This window comes from Corythoichthys intestinalis, chromosome 9 (genome assembly GCF_030265065.1).
Source record: "Corythoichthys intestinalis isolate RoL2023-P3 chromosome 9, ASM3026506v1, whole genome shotgun sequence".
NCBI lineage: Eukaryota > Metazoa > Chordata > Actinopteri > Syngnathiformes > Syngnathidae > Corythoichthys > Corythoichthys intestinalis.
In genome coordinates, this window is record NC_080403.1 from 54271976 (window position 1) to 54287512 (window position 15537).

General features: G+C 41.5%; 1 protein-coding gene across 1 annotated transcript in view; it reads left to right on the plus strand.

Annotated features, from left to right (window-relative positions):
• Positions 1–15537, plus strand: part of eya2 (EYA transcriptional coactivator and phosphatase 2) — a 228326-nt gene that overhangs the window by 11269 nt on the left and 201520 nt on the right. Inside the window, exon 2 of the mRNA XM_057845495.1 lies at positions 13907–14043. The gene's annotated coding sequence lies outside the window, so the exon portion shown is untranslated. The remainder of the gene's footprint in view (positions 1–13906; positions 14044–15537) is intronic.

Genomic DNA, 15537 nt, shown 5'->3' on the forward strand with positions numbered 1-15537 from the left:
GATAAAAAAAGCTAAAGCTATGCTTAGGTCGGCTCGTTTTTTTCGTCTTTTTCAGCCTTCGACACTAAAGCCATCTCTTTAACTGAACATTTTTATGTTCTTCCACATCTTTGCCAGTCAATTTGGCACCAGGCACATCATTTTCGGAGAGAATTGGTAGGTTTAACTCTGTAAACATCTCCTTCGTACACGATTTCCATTCATTTCCTATTAGGGACAAACGGTGGCTTGTCCCTACTTAGCAGCAGTAGCTAATGTCATGAATATTAATGAGCGGAAGTGACGTGTTGCTTGCGGTACGCCATTGACTGCATGATCTCTGCCAGTCAGTTAAAAATCCAATCTGTCTTTAATCCTTTAGCGTCACGCTCGACAGCTGTCAAAGTTTAGTTTGGAGTGACTTTCTATTTTATTCTGAATTCCTACTGTTCAACAACTGCACACCTAAACCATTCCCCCTAGTTGAAGTTAGCATCTTGGCATTAAACGTTCGTTCATTTGCTCCTCCCAGTCAAAATGCATTGAGCGTCTAGCGATGTCAATTGCAGCTAATGAGTTCAATGAGTGAATGTCAATGAAAAGTCATAATTCGTGCATGAATGGCTTTTTTAAAAAATTAAAAAGAATATTTGATAGCTTTCTCTTTTTTAACATATAAACAAAAATACCAAATATTTGTCGCTTAATCGTGGCAGCCCTACTTCCCCGAATCCGCATCCCCTTTATTATCTACCACGTGTTATCGTACACTGCTTGTTGTTCCTCAGCCGACACAAACTCAGCAGGACTGACCGAAAGAAAACCTTAACCTCCGAAGCACCGAGTTCACCCACCCCGCCCCTCACCCTTGTGTTTATATTTCCATGATGAGTCCAACCTGCCCAATCAGACTTCCACTGGCTGGCCTTGAACTGAAACCGTATCCATTCTAACCATCCGAGGAAGCCAGTGGGAGCCCGGCCTGCGTTAATTGCACGCGCCGGCCCTTGTAGTGTACCGAGTCCAATGCATTTAGCGTTTCTAATTGGGGCGGAATTTCTGTGTTTACGTTGGCGCTGGTTGCCAGAGATGGACCCCACGAGCCCTGCAGCCAGCCAAAGGAAAACTCGGAGGAGGAAGAAACCCTAACTGCCCGTTGTTAGATTCCTTTGAGACATATCTGGGAAGAAACAATCGGGAGCGGAGAAAAGCGCAGATTACTCTGTCGCATATTGTTTTTAGTATTTGTGCTCGGAGATGGAAAACACCCATTGCCCTGAGGATAAGCACATACATGCTGATTTTTAAGATCTTATTCTCTACCAGCTTTCCCAGTTAACTAATTGGCTGCCATTGACGACATTCAAACATTCAACGCATTTGAACTGGGACAATGGTAGCCAAGAAGTTAACAACATGGATATTCAGATTTTTATAGCCGTTGCAGCAGTGGCGGATGCTAGTCTTTCAATAAGGGGAAGCTCAAAGTGTGTCCACTTGTAAGTGCTTTGTGACAGTGGAGTGGCTCAGCGGCACCCGCTGCTCGGTAGGGAAAGAAACAAGAGTGCCAGAAGTCAAGTCTCCAAACACAAGCAGCTACAATAGAAACAAACACAAGAAATAAGCTTGATTTTTCGTTAGTCATTTTTAACAAAGCAAGTTTCGCTAAGATAAGAGATGCCGATCGATCGGGTCCGATCACGTCATTTTCAAAGTATCGGAATCGGCAAAAAAAATATCGGACATGCCTTTTTTTAATATATATATATATTTTAATTAAATCGTTTTCTAATTGTATTTAACGTTACAGACATAATATGTTACACCTATCCAGAGTCTTTAAGTTAGGCTTAAGGTAGGGTTAACAAGTTTATCCCAATAACTATGGACGTGAAAGAGTCTCGATTCTGGGTTAAAAGCAACACACAAAAAAACGTGCAGCTAGCATTTATTTTACGTAAATATTGCGAAGTATAGTGCCAATGCTATAGCAGCTAATTTCTCCCATTGATTTTTTTTTCACAACATTTCAAAATGCATGCATGGTACGAAAAATATAATTATTACCTTGAATCCTCGAACAAATCACTCCTGAGACAATCCTTTCTGTTTGTATGCAGTACAGATATCGTACTTTTTCAACCTAAAATTGGCGTTAGATCGCTGCATGTGACCAACTGCTAATAAATGAAGCAGAGTGTTGAATGGCCCCCTTCGGGAAGGCGTGACCCAGTGAATGCGGAATGTGTCGTGTCCATACATTATGAAGTTGATGCTAAATGATCAGAATAGCTGCCGATTGATCGACTCATTGTGGCGTTTCTAGTTTAGCGGTTACGGAATTGAATAAAGAAAGAGAGTAGTGAAGTGCATTGAGTGTTTTATTATTGCTGAGAACGTGTTGGGTGAGTCAGCGACTGGCATGGACAACCACAACTTTGGTGCCGGCCTCTTCCAGGCCTCAGCCGCTGTTTCTGCTGCTGCTGCGTGTGCTTAATCGTCACCACGTGGCCCGCCGAGTACACAAGGCAGCCACAGGTATGTCCCCGTCACCCGGGGCCACACCAGTCAATGCCAGCGCGCTGTCAGAACCTCTCGGGTGTTCAATCACGCTAACGAGATGTGACCGAGGCCGCCGCTGCCAGCGAACAAACATTTGTTCCGTACATATACCATCCACTCATGTATGGAGACTTTCCTTGTGTACCTCCATTTATCTGTCAGTGGCTTTGAGGCTGCGGCTGTGCAGTCTGGTTCGCCGCAGTGGAAAAGAGCAATAGCAAACTGGCTGAAGGCAAGAGGGGGAAAAAATTGTCCACCTGGACAAATTTCACTAGTCTGTGTGTTCTTGGCTGGGTGCGAGAAAAAGTTGTAAAGTCCTGTTCGAGCCGCAGTAAATGGGGAAAAAACTGGCCGCATATATTTGTCAGACAACCACTGACGAGCTTGTGGAAGGAGGTAAAAAAAAAAAAAAAAAAAAGCTACAACTTTTAAATCTGCAGGATCGACCTGATTAGTTGACAGGCGTCACGAAACAAAGAGCATTTTAAGTAGAAAATTCTTGCAAATACATGCTTAAATCGCGGAATTTCTATAGATATGAACAGTGTTGTCACAGATTACTTAAAAAAGTAATTTAATTACTGATTACACCTCAAAATGTAATCTAGTTACTTTACCGATTACTTTATTATCAAAGTAACTACCGTAATTTCCGGACTATAAGCCGCTACTTTTTTCGTTCATTCTGAATCCTGCGGCTTATAGACCAGTGCGGCTTATTTATTGATTTATTTGTGTTAATAGGCAACCCATGCCTCCTAGCATGCATTGCAGCACTGCATATGTAAGTAACTATCAAAACTCATGTTCTTTGCTAATTATTTATTCATTTACTGTTCCAGTTGTTTCATTAATTGCTTGGTATGGTATTTGCTAACACTTTATTTGACAGTGGCGTCATAAGACTGTCATAAGACCATCATAATTATGACATGACACTATCATGGGCATTACTGAATGCTTATGACAGATGTCATTAAGTGTCATCCAGCAAATTATGTTACCAACTCAATTTACGTCCAGCTCGGATTTTTTACATCCATTCAAAAGTGAGATCATTTGCTGAATAAAACTGAATGATAACTGTTATAAGCATTCGTTAATGCTCATGACAGTGTCATGTCATAATTATGTCTAATTGCCTAATGGCAGTCTTACGGCGCCACTGTCAAATAAAGTGTTACCAAATACTGCAACTAGAAATTATTTAAACAAACAAGAACAGTAACTGAATAAATAATTAGCAAAGAACATGAATTTTGATTGTTATATACATCTGTTGCGCTGCAATGCATGCTAGGAGGCATGATGGACAACAACAGTGTTGACAACATATGGCATTAAAGGTTTACTGTCTCCCCCAAGCAAGCAGTGATGGCCAAATGAAGCTTCTTGAAGCAGTGAAGCTTTGCAGCCAATTAGTTAAAAGCTTCATGGTGGTTCATTTGGTCTTCTGACCATCATATGATGCCGCTGTCTAATGAAGTGTTACCGGCTAATATCTTTTGGTGTAAATATCCCATAACACAGTGAGGACAGCTGCGGCTTATAGTCCATTGTGGCTTATCTATGAACAAATGCCATTTTCGTGTCACATTTGGTGGGTGGCGGCTTATAGTCAGGTGCGCCTTATAGTGCGAAAATTATGGTAAGTCACTTTAAAAGTAACTTATCAGTTACTTTTTACCAATTTTTCTCCTTTTGCTGCCTCAGTATAAAAATGACAACAAAAAAATGTCATCACATGTAATTGAATTTTTCACATAAGCAGGGGTGCACATACAGTGCCTTGCAAAAGTATTCGGCCCCCTTGAACCTTGCAACCTTTCGCCACATTTCAGGCTTCAAACATAAAGATATAAAATTTTAATTTTTTGTCAAGAATCAACAACAAGTGGGACACAATCGTGAAGTGGAACAAAATTTATTGGATAATTTAAACTTTTTTAACAAATAAAAAACTGAAAAGTGGGGCGTGCAATATTATTCGGCCCACTTGCGTTAATACTTTGTAGCGCCACCTTTTGCTCCAATTACAGCTGCAAGTCGCTTGGGGTATGTTTCTATCAGTTTTGCACATCGAGAGACTGACATTCTTGCCCATTCTTCCTTGCAAAACAGCTCGAGCTCAGTGAGGTTGGATGGAGAGTGTTTGTGAACAGCAGTCTTCAGCTCTTTCCACAGATTCTCGATTGGATTCAGGTCTGGACTTTGACTTGGCCATTCTAACACCTGGATACGTTTATTTTTTAACCATTCCGTTGTAGATTTAGCTTTATGTTTTGGATCATTGTCCTGTTGGAAGATAAATCTCCGTCCCAGTCTCAGGTCTTGTGCAGATACCAACAGGTTTTCTTCCAGAATGTTCCTGTATTTGGCTGCATCCATCTTCCCGTCAATTTTAACCATCTTCCATCTCCCTGCTGAAGGAAAGCAGGCCCAAACCATGATGCTGCAACCACCATGTTTGACAGTGGAGATGGTGTGTTCAGGGTGATGAGCTGTGTTGCTTTTACGCCAAACATATCGTTTTGCATTGTGGCCAAAGAGTTCAATTTTGGTTTCATCTGACCAGAGCACCTTCTTCCACATGTTTGGTGTGTCTCCCAGGTGGCTTGTGGCAAACTTTAAACGAGACTTTTTATGGATATCTTTGAGAAATGGCTTTCTTCTTGCCACTCTTCCATAAAGGCCAGATTTGTGCAGTGTACGACTGATTGTTGTCCTATGGACAGACTCTCCCACCTCAGCTGTAGATCTCTGCAGTTCATCCAGAGTGATCATGGGCCTCTTGGCTGCATCTCTGATCAGTTTTCTCCTTGTTTGAGAAGAAAGTTTGGAAGGACGGCCGGGTCTTGGTAGATTTGCAGTGGTCTGATGCGCCTTCCATTTCAATATGATGGCTTGCACAGTGCACCTTGAGATGTTTAAAGCTTGGGAAATCTTTTTGTATCCAAATTCGGCTTTAAACTTCTCCACAACAGTATCTCGGACCTGCCTGGTGTGTTCCTTGGTTTTCATAATGCTCTCTGCACTTTAAACAGAACCCTGAGACTATCACAGAGCAGGTGCATTTATACGGAGACTTGATTACACACAGGTGGATTCTGTTTATCATCATCGGTCATTTAGGACAACATTGGATCATTCAGAGATCCTCACTGAACTTCTGGAGTGAGTTTGCTGCACTGAAAGTAAAGGGGCCGAATAATATTGCACGCCCCACTTTTCAGTTTTTTAATTGTTAAAAAAGTTTAAATTATCCAATAAATGTTGTTCCACTTCACGATTTTGTCCCACTTGTTGTTGATTCTTGACAAAAAAATTAAATTTCATATCTTTATGTTTGAAGCCTGAAATGTGGTGAAAGGTTGCAAGATTCAAGGGGGCCGAATACTTTTGCAAGGCACTGTAAGTGGTCCGCATGCGCGCATGCGTACTGGACGTAGACAAACGCGCTGGCCCTCAACGGCTTCCATACGCTTTTGCGTACCGATGGCTGACTACTGTATTTGCGGGTGACACGAGAAAATCACTTCTCAATGAGGAATTATTTCCGTGTTCCCCAACCCCCGTCAAAAGACAGACAGACGACAGAGATGTCACCGGAGCTACCGAGAAAAAGGACTTTTGCTGAAAAGTGGCTGCAGGAGGTACCATGGCTAGAAGCACATAATGCTCGCACGGAAATGTGGTACGTGAGAGAATCCCAGTGTCGCTGATAAGAGCAGGGCATTTTATGTAGGGTCAAAGAATTTCAGCCATCCAAACTTTGAAAAGCGCAAAAAAAACAGAGCGCATGTGGCAATTAGGCAAACTATCGATGTCAAACAGGACCCCACTCGCCCTGTGGACAAGTGGCGGAATAAAGTTAATCAAGAACAGCGCCATGCACTGACAAACGTGTTTTTGCTCGCATTTCACAAAGCTAAACATGCACGTTCAATGAGCTCTTATGAGGAGGACATCCCACTTTTACAAAGGCTTGGAGTTAATGTGGGAGGCAAAAAAATATATACGCACCCCTGTTTATTTCTTTACATTTAGCTTCGAAGTAATGGCAATTTTGTTGTGCCACTTGATAATCAAGCATTAATTGTTAATATAATTAATTAAAGGTAATTTGCTCTAAGTAAAGCTTGTCATAATTTTATCGCATCAGGCGGGTCGGCTCTCAAGCTCAATGAGGACCAAGTCACATCTCCAGGTCCTCTTCTGAAAACCTGGGCAAAAAAAATATGTGCACCCCTGCACATAAGGCATCACCTTTGAGTTAGCGGGGGTTTAATTAGTCGATGGAGTTGATTTCAACCACCATTGACTCGCGCTAGCTACCGTAATTTCCCGAATATAACGCGCACTTTTTTTCCCCCAAAATCAACTGGTAAACTCATGGTGCGCATTATAAACGGGTACATGGATGGAGACAGAAATATATATGTGTTACATATATATATAAACCGATTTTTTTCATTGACACGGCCACGTTGTGTTGAAGAAACGTATGCGGCCACCCGTTGCCGACCATTACGGTACGTGACGTCACCGTTTTGTTTCGGTAATACTTCACTCTAATCGGCCGAATGATTTCGTCTGTGTTAAATTCTGCTTTTTTCACTCTTCATAAAGCACAGAATTTAGTTTCTTGAACTCATTTGAGTCGACGTTTATTGCAGCTCCGCAATTCGGACCATAACAAATGTAAGGACACACACTTCCTGTGTCCGTCAACTATATCGGTCCCTCGGGAAACTCAAACCCAAATAACAATAGTTCCTTTTGTTACTAGTGTCGTGCTGACAGCTATGAGCTCTCACGGATTTCCGACTTACGTTCTCACTTTCATTTTACCGTATCAATCCATGGAAGAAACATTTATTCATCATGAGGAAACGAGCAAGTTATACAGCAGCCTTTATAAGAAAAGTCACATCTGTTTTGTTTTCTCCTAGATTCTGGTAAGTTGGAGAAGTTGTCAAATCATATTATTACCGTAAATATTGTCAGTTCACGTTAATGTTTTGAACTACCAATGTGCTATGCTTGAGCTGTGTTTCACCAGTCAGTAAAATGACATCTCTGTATCTGTACACAAGCTCTGTTTTCTTGTATTCTTCTATTTATTGGTGCTAAAATTAGGGTGCGCGTTATAAACGGGTACAATAATTTTCCCTAGATTTTACAAGTAAATTTGGGGTGCGCGTTATACACGGGTGCGCCTTATATTCGGGAAATTACGGTAAGCCACCCTGGAGCTCTGAAACTAACAAATAACTGACAAACTGCACGGAATTTGTTCAAATCAACTCCAATGGCTAAATAAACCCCCGCTAACTCCAAGATAAAGCCTAATGTCAAGAATTCTGAACTTCCCCTTTAAAATAAAGACCTAGTTGTTAAAATATTGTCTATAAAAGTTGTAAAGCAATAAAACAAACAACCAAAATTAATGAAATGAACAAGAATCCTACTACGTATTTCATAATGGGTCAAAATCATTTTTCGAGCAGATCATTTGACTTGCACCTAAGACACTAGCTTTTGCTTTGCTAAGCCAAAACTACACCTGTGGAGGCAAGACAGATATTTAGAATTTCTGTAAACGTAAGCTTTCAAACGCAACCAACAACAACTTGCTTGAACAGTTTTATATATATGTATATATATACAGTATTGGCCAAAAGTTTGGCGACACTTCAAAGGTGAATATTTTGAAGAATGTAGAATATAAAACCTGTTTTCAGTTATTTCACTTTTTTTGGCCATTCCACATGTTTGTTCATAGTTTTGATGTATTCAGAGAGGATTTACAATAGTAGTGAAAATATATAAAACGTGAAAATGTTTAGGTGTGTCCAAACTTTTGACTTGTGTTTGTCATCAGCATGCTTTACTCCCAGCCCCACTAAAGTAAAACTCCGCCTATGGTTACAAACACAAAACGTGCATGAAGGCTGGTTACAAACTGTAGAAGACTGGCTGTCTTGTTACCTGTAGGCTGTTTCGAGTTTTGTCGCGTTGTACTGTAATTCCAAGTGCTTCTTTGTTGATTTAGCGACCGACAGTCATTTTCAGCCAGCGTAAAATTTGCAACGCACGGAGATATTTTTGTCATCTTTACTGGACAGAAATGTGAAGTAATGGCTGTATTTCCAGTGAGCAAAGGCATCCATTTGTCTAGATCAGGGGTCCACAAATACAAATCTTGAAGGTCCACGATTGTTTTTTTCACACAAGCATGGCTCCATTTATTAATGTCGGTCAAATACAAGGCAGGTCGAAGGTGGTAAAGGTGGTTTTCTTTTAACCAAACAAAAATACAATGCACATTCTGATTAAATGAAAATACCGTAATTTCCCGAATACAAGGCGCACCCGTGTGTAATGCGCACCCCAAATTTACTTGTAAAATCTAGGGGAAATTATTGTACCCGTTTAAAACGCGCATCCTAATTTTAGCACCAGTAAATAGAAGAATACAAGAAAACAGAGCTCGTGTACAGATACAGAAATGTCATTTTACTGACTGGTGAAACACAGCACAAGCATAGCACATTGGTAGTTCAAAACATTACCATAAACTAGTTGTATAGAGTTCATTTTGCCTGCACTTATATATTCGTGAAACCCTTTCTTCTATCCCAGGCAATAGTAGGTGGTTTTATTTACCTGACATGTTTCGGCGGGCACTTCCGCCTTCGTCAGAGGGACCCTCTGACATAGTGTCATAGATTTAACAATAACCTTGCTTGACTCTTGATATGACTGCTTCAACCTGTTAAATTCTTGCCTTGTCAATTCTGATTTCTCTTCAAAGCAGCCTTGCTCTTTAACATAATACCGTTTCACATTTTCACTTTTAAAAGCGCAATTATCTTTAATCATGGAAGGCACATAGGTTTGGTACTTGCAGTTGGTAAAATAGACGCATATTTGTCACTCCATTCCTCATTGAAACGATGATTTTCGTTGTCCACTTTTCTTCTCTTGGTCAACTTTGAGCTTGCCATTTTGTTAAATTCGGTCTTCCACTGGTGGCATGAAAACAAACAACTTGCAAAGTGCAGGGGTGCGACTCGTGTTTCACACTGTTGCGGTCAGTCCATTCTAGCTATCAGCATGCATGTTTGTTGCCAAAAAGCTCAATCTTGGTCTAACACAAAAATACACACGGTCCCAGGCTTCAGCTGGGACCGTGTGCTTTGGTCAGATGAGACCAAGATTGAATTTTTGGGCAACAAACACTCTAAGTGGGTCTGGCGTGCCACGAAAGATGCGCATGCTGAAAAGCACCTCATACCCACTGTGAAGTATGGGGGTGGGTCAGTGATGCTGTGGGGCTGTTTCGCTTCCAAAGGCCCTGGGAACCTTGTTAGGGTGCATGGCATCACGAATGCTTTGAAATACCAGGACATTTTAAATCAAAATCTGTTGCCCTCTGCCCGAAAGCTGAAGATGGGTCGTCACTGGGTCTTTCAGCAAGACAATGACCCTAAACATATGGCCAAATCTACACAGAAATGGTTCACCAGGCACAAAATCAAGCTCCTCCCATGGCCATCTCAGTCCCCAGACCTTGTTTTGTTGGCAAAAGGGGGTTGTACAAAGTATTAACACCAGGGGTGCTAATAATTGCGACACACATTATTTGATGTCAAATATTTTTTTCTTTATGTGGGATTTTTTCCCCACTGAATGAATGCACTTGTATTGAAGGTTGGATTTTTCTCTTTTTTTCCATTAAGGTCCCATATTGTTTGAATAAAATAAAAAAATATTAGAAGCTAAAAAACACATCATTTTCAGGGGTGCCAATAATTATGGAGGGCAATGTAGATGCAAATTTGACATTTTTCGTATTCTCGGAGAGTCACCATGTGAACGGCCCCGATGATGTGCTCCAGTTAAGAGTTGAGCCAACTGTAGACAATTATGAATAAAGTACCTTGTAGTAACCCAGCCAAGATGCATAAAATACATTTTATTCCACTATCAAATCCATTTAATTGTCTGCATTTGCACTTTCTACGTAATACTTTGCCAAGATTGCTGACTGTCATCCTTCAATGCTTGCTTCATGGGGGCAAACATTGCCAAGTTTATTTGATTACAGCAATATTTTCTCACCATTTTTTGAGTAGCTGTCACCATTCAAACGTTCCGTATCCCGCAGTCCTAGTTCAGTTTATCTTCGAGGACATCTTTTAAAAACAACACTCGGAAAATGACCCATCAGTCGGCAGCACATTTATCCAGTCGTCCCTTGATGTCTCTCCGAGGGCCCTTCGGAAGAGACACATGTTTGTAATAAGGCTCTTTGCGTCTGGCCTTGCGTAAATGTTTAGCAGCGTTCCTTCTGGGAACTGGGGCTTGACTTTACGGCGGCTGCTCGCCTCAGCTGTAAATTGTCTTTTAAAAAGGAAGAGGGAGGCACAGAAGGAGTTAATCTTCTTGTTTTGCCTCACACGTACGGTTTCAGTGCGCCGCCTCCTTAAGAGGAGGATGACAAAAACGCCTGACATGTTTGTGTCAACAATACTAGAAGTTATGTAGTTTTCAGTCATTTTCTATTAATTTTGAGGTATTTTCGGGTCACCTACTGAAGGAGATAGTACCTTTTCACATAGGCACCGTTTAACTGTTTGCATTATTCTAACACACTTAATATAATCAATCAGGGAATAGTGTCTTGTCTTGTATTTAGCAATCGACTGTTTGTATAACTCTAACACACCCAATATATAATAAATAGCACTTATACCAGTTAGAGATGTCTCGATCCGATATTTGGATCGGATAGGACGCCGATATGGGCAAAAAAATGCACATCGGTATCGGATCGGAACACGGGAAAAATTCCGATCCAGGCTTCCGATCCAGTTTTTAAAAAAAAAAAAGTCCGGCGCACCGATTTACATAATCCATTCCAGTTTTTGCTTCGGTTTCCCTAATATCCGGTCCGCATTTTACGGCACACCTTCAGCACACTACATTTACATTACCGTCTCCCAATTTACCGAGAGACTTTATCGGTAAAAATGCCAGCTGTGTGGGATCATTTCACCTTAAAGGACGACAAAGACGAAGAAGCAGAGTGCAACATATGCCACAATAAAGTCAAGCGTGGTGGTAAAGCTGTAAGAAGTTTTAATACCACCAACTTAATCAAGCATTTAGCGAAATACCACCACAAACAATATGAGGAGTATGTTAAGAAAACCAAAGACAAAAAGAAAGGTCACTGGCAGAAACTTTTGCTATGTGTGACAAACTGGCACTCGACAGTCCCAAAGCCCAGGGAATAACAAGAGTCATTGCCGAAGAATTCATTCTGGATGACGAGCCATTATCTCTCGTGAGTAAAGACGCACCATCCAACACTTACAACCACGGTACAACATGCCCAGCCGTCATTGCATCCTTGAGCGATTTGGCCATGGAAGATTCGAGAACGATTCACAAACATCCAAATTCCGATCATTGAAATATGTCAAGTAAAGCGGAACTAATACACAGCGCGGTCTTCGGGACGCAATGAGAAACGGACCGCATTGCGTCCCGAGAGTAAACATCATGCTTGTCATAGACTCGAGTAATGCCAATGCTCACCTCACGGCTTTAGCTCAAATCATGCCGCTGGATAAAAAACACAAGAATACATGACTGCTACTGACAGCCGCTACAAACTACGTCAACATCGTTTTACTGTAGATAATAGATATCATATGTATATAGAACTAGATGCAAAATGACAGACTCGACCGTGTTAGCAACATTGAAGTATGGAAAATTAGATGCGTTAGTAACAGCCGCCATCTTAAAGCAGGACACTTCCCTAGTAGGCTATTTGATTTGGCAAAGTTGATGAGGACCGAAGTGCTACCAGGAAATGGAAGTGGAGTGAAGGGTTTTTATTAGGGCTGTCAAAATTATCGCGTTAATGGGCGGTAATTAATTCTTTTAATTAATCACGTTAAAATATTTGACACAATTAACGCACATGCCCCGCTCAAACAGATTAAAATGACAGCAGTGTAATGTCCGCTTGTTACTTGTTTTTTGTTGTTTGGCGCTCTCTGCTGGCGCTTGGGTCCAAATGATGGGTTTGGGGAGTGAGCATGGTTTCATTATTGACATCAACAATGGCGAGCTACTAGTTTATTTTTTGATTGAAAATTTTGCAAATTTTAATAAAACGAAAACATTAAGAGGGGTTTTAATATAAAATTTCTATAACTTGTACTAACATTTATCTTTTAAGAACTACAAGTCTTTCTATCCATGGATCGCTTTAAGAGAATGTTAATAATGTTAATGCCATCTTGTTGATTTGTTATTATAATAAACAAATATAGTACTTATGTACCGTATGTTGAATGTATATATCCGTCTTGTCTTATCTTTTCATTCCAACAATAATTTATAGAAAAATATGGCACATTTTAAAGATGGTTTGAATTGCGATTAATTACGATTAATTAATTTTTAAGCCGTAATTAACTCGATTAAATTTTTTAATCGTTTGACAGCCCTAGTTTTTATTGAACTGCGGCTGTGGCTCAGGCTTTGGCTGTGGCTGCGGCTGCGAGTGCTTCAAAGATGGGTGTCCTGGTGGCAGAAAACAAGATTACTTAAGAGTTCAATAAACGGTCGTCAAAACTCCAGGTGCAGTTGGCCGATGTACCAATGGTGACTGGCAGAATCATCTGGCACCTGCATGCTGCCCAGGCTGCCACTTACAAGCAGTGTTGATTGCAATGAGCTGCAGGCGCACTCCCAGGTCTGCCACACCCAGCCTGCCAAGTTTGAACTCATGCCACATAAAAAACAGGAAGTGTAACACAAATAAAAGCCAGTAGAGGGGAGTGTGGGCTAGGCCCACCACATCGCCATGCCGTTTTGATCGCGGTCGACCTGAATAAATTGTCAACTTGTTTTCGGTCAGCCTTTTTTTAAACCTTTCAAAATAGAGTCAGTGCAAAGGGTTAAGACTAAGGTGAACACACGGAGTTTGGCCTTCTGGACGGATTGTCGGAGTCTTGCCGGCCTAGGTCGTTGGAGCTGCGCCAGCGCGGGTCCTGCGGTTCGGCTGGCGCGATTCCGGCGGTCTGGCTAGAAGGTCAGATTCCTTCAGTACCCATTGACGGTGCTTGGCAGCCGATCCATTTTGACTGGAAGGGGCGAATGAACATTCACCATTCGTCAATGGCTCTGAAAGATGAGCATTCACAGTCACTTCTCCCAGTTTGAATTATTTGGACGTCAATTGTCGACAAAGAGCTAATTTTGGATTACTTCTTTGTAAATTTTATGGTACTTAGAGCTACTTCTTGCACATTTGGTTATCTTCTCCTGTTGGTTTTAGGGTATTAGGCTGGGAACGGACGCGTCGCTGTCGAGTAGCGCCAGAGCTGAAGCGGCGCTGGAGGAAAGATGGGAACGTCAGCGTCGGGAAGCGCCAAAGCGGGAGCAAGCTGTGTCGACGCGGGCACTGGGATGGAAGTAAGACTGCGGGGAACCGGGCCGAAGTGGCGCCGTCGCGGTCGGGAACCCCGGGCAGTAGGGCTCACGTAACGGGCAACTTGGGCGACTCTGAAGTCGCTAATGCGTGCGACAGTTCAAAGAGCCTGAGAAGGTGCACCTTGAGCAGGCCCGGAGTGGCTAATCGGGAGGATCGGGACAAATCCCAGTCAGAAAGGGATGTCCGGTCCATGTTTTACACATTTTTAAGACAACAGTATTATAATTTTTTTGTTTGGTATCTATTCATGATAATGAGTATTACTTACATGCTGTTACTGCTTTATATAGACAAGTTTCTGAAGTACTTCCGCATGTCCACTAGCAACTTCCGTTTCAGAATTTCTCCATTCAAAACGAGCTGGAGTAACATTACTCATCAAAATCCCTTAAAAAAGACAATTTGGAAATACCGCATCCATCCGCCATCATCACGACAGGGAAGACAACATGTTCATGAAGGCAGATGTGGAACCAAGCTCGTGCCACCACAAAGACCGGGTGTTTTTGTACCCTTGTTGCCGCTGTGTTATGGAAGGTATGTTCTTCCTATCCCTGCATTTTCACGTGTCCGGTGCTCAAAAAATACTAAAGCTAAAATCTTGCGCATGAAACGATGATTGCAATTATGATGATCTTTAATATCATTTACTACAACTGCTGTACTGCTGTGGCTGCTAGCCTGTTGCTAATGAGTACATGTAGGATGGCACAATTATGTCAACGCATAAATGCAATTTTTAAGTTTTTTGTTCGTTTGTTTACAGGTTGAAAACGCGGCAAGTTGATGTGCCTCACAACAACACTTACTGTACGTTGATGGACATATATCAAGACTTCGTGTGTTCTACCCGGTGGCGGCCAAGAGGGTGTGGCTGGGAGACGGTTGCTCGCCTCGCGGCGGACCGTCAGCTTGATCCCGAGATCCAACCAGCAGGAGAAAGCCCATCTGGAGGCCGCCGAGGGTCTCCGTAATGTCGAGTGAAAGTTTGGCGAGGCTCCGGAGCGCTGCTGTCTAATAACACATTCTCGTGTGCTCAACCTTTGTTGATATTTTTCTAATAATTTTATAAATTGTGATTTATTTACCTGTTCTGCACATGCACTAATCGTTTTAAATAAAACAAATGGTTTAATGTTGTCCAAATGTTTTATTGCGATCAATATCTGCAATAAAAAAGAATTACATAGTATTTTTGTTCATATGTACATACCTTGTATTATTTCCTTGTCACAAAAAAATTAATCCATGTCAGCCCTTCTGCGTTCGGCAAATGTAATATTATAAATAATTTCACCACATTTTGGTCACTGAAGTGGCCGGCGTATCAATCTACACCTCACGTCAACATAGCCTGACAGGTTGTTATAATTTTGTCCATTAATGATCAACGAAGTGTTAAGAACAATCATACAATCTTTTAGGTATATCCTGAGGTTTAAATCCCATCCTTAACTTCTTGTCTGAAGCTGGTT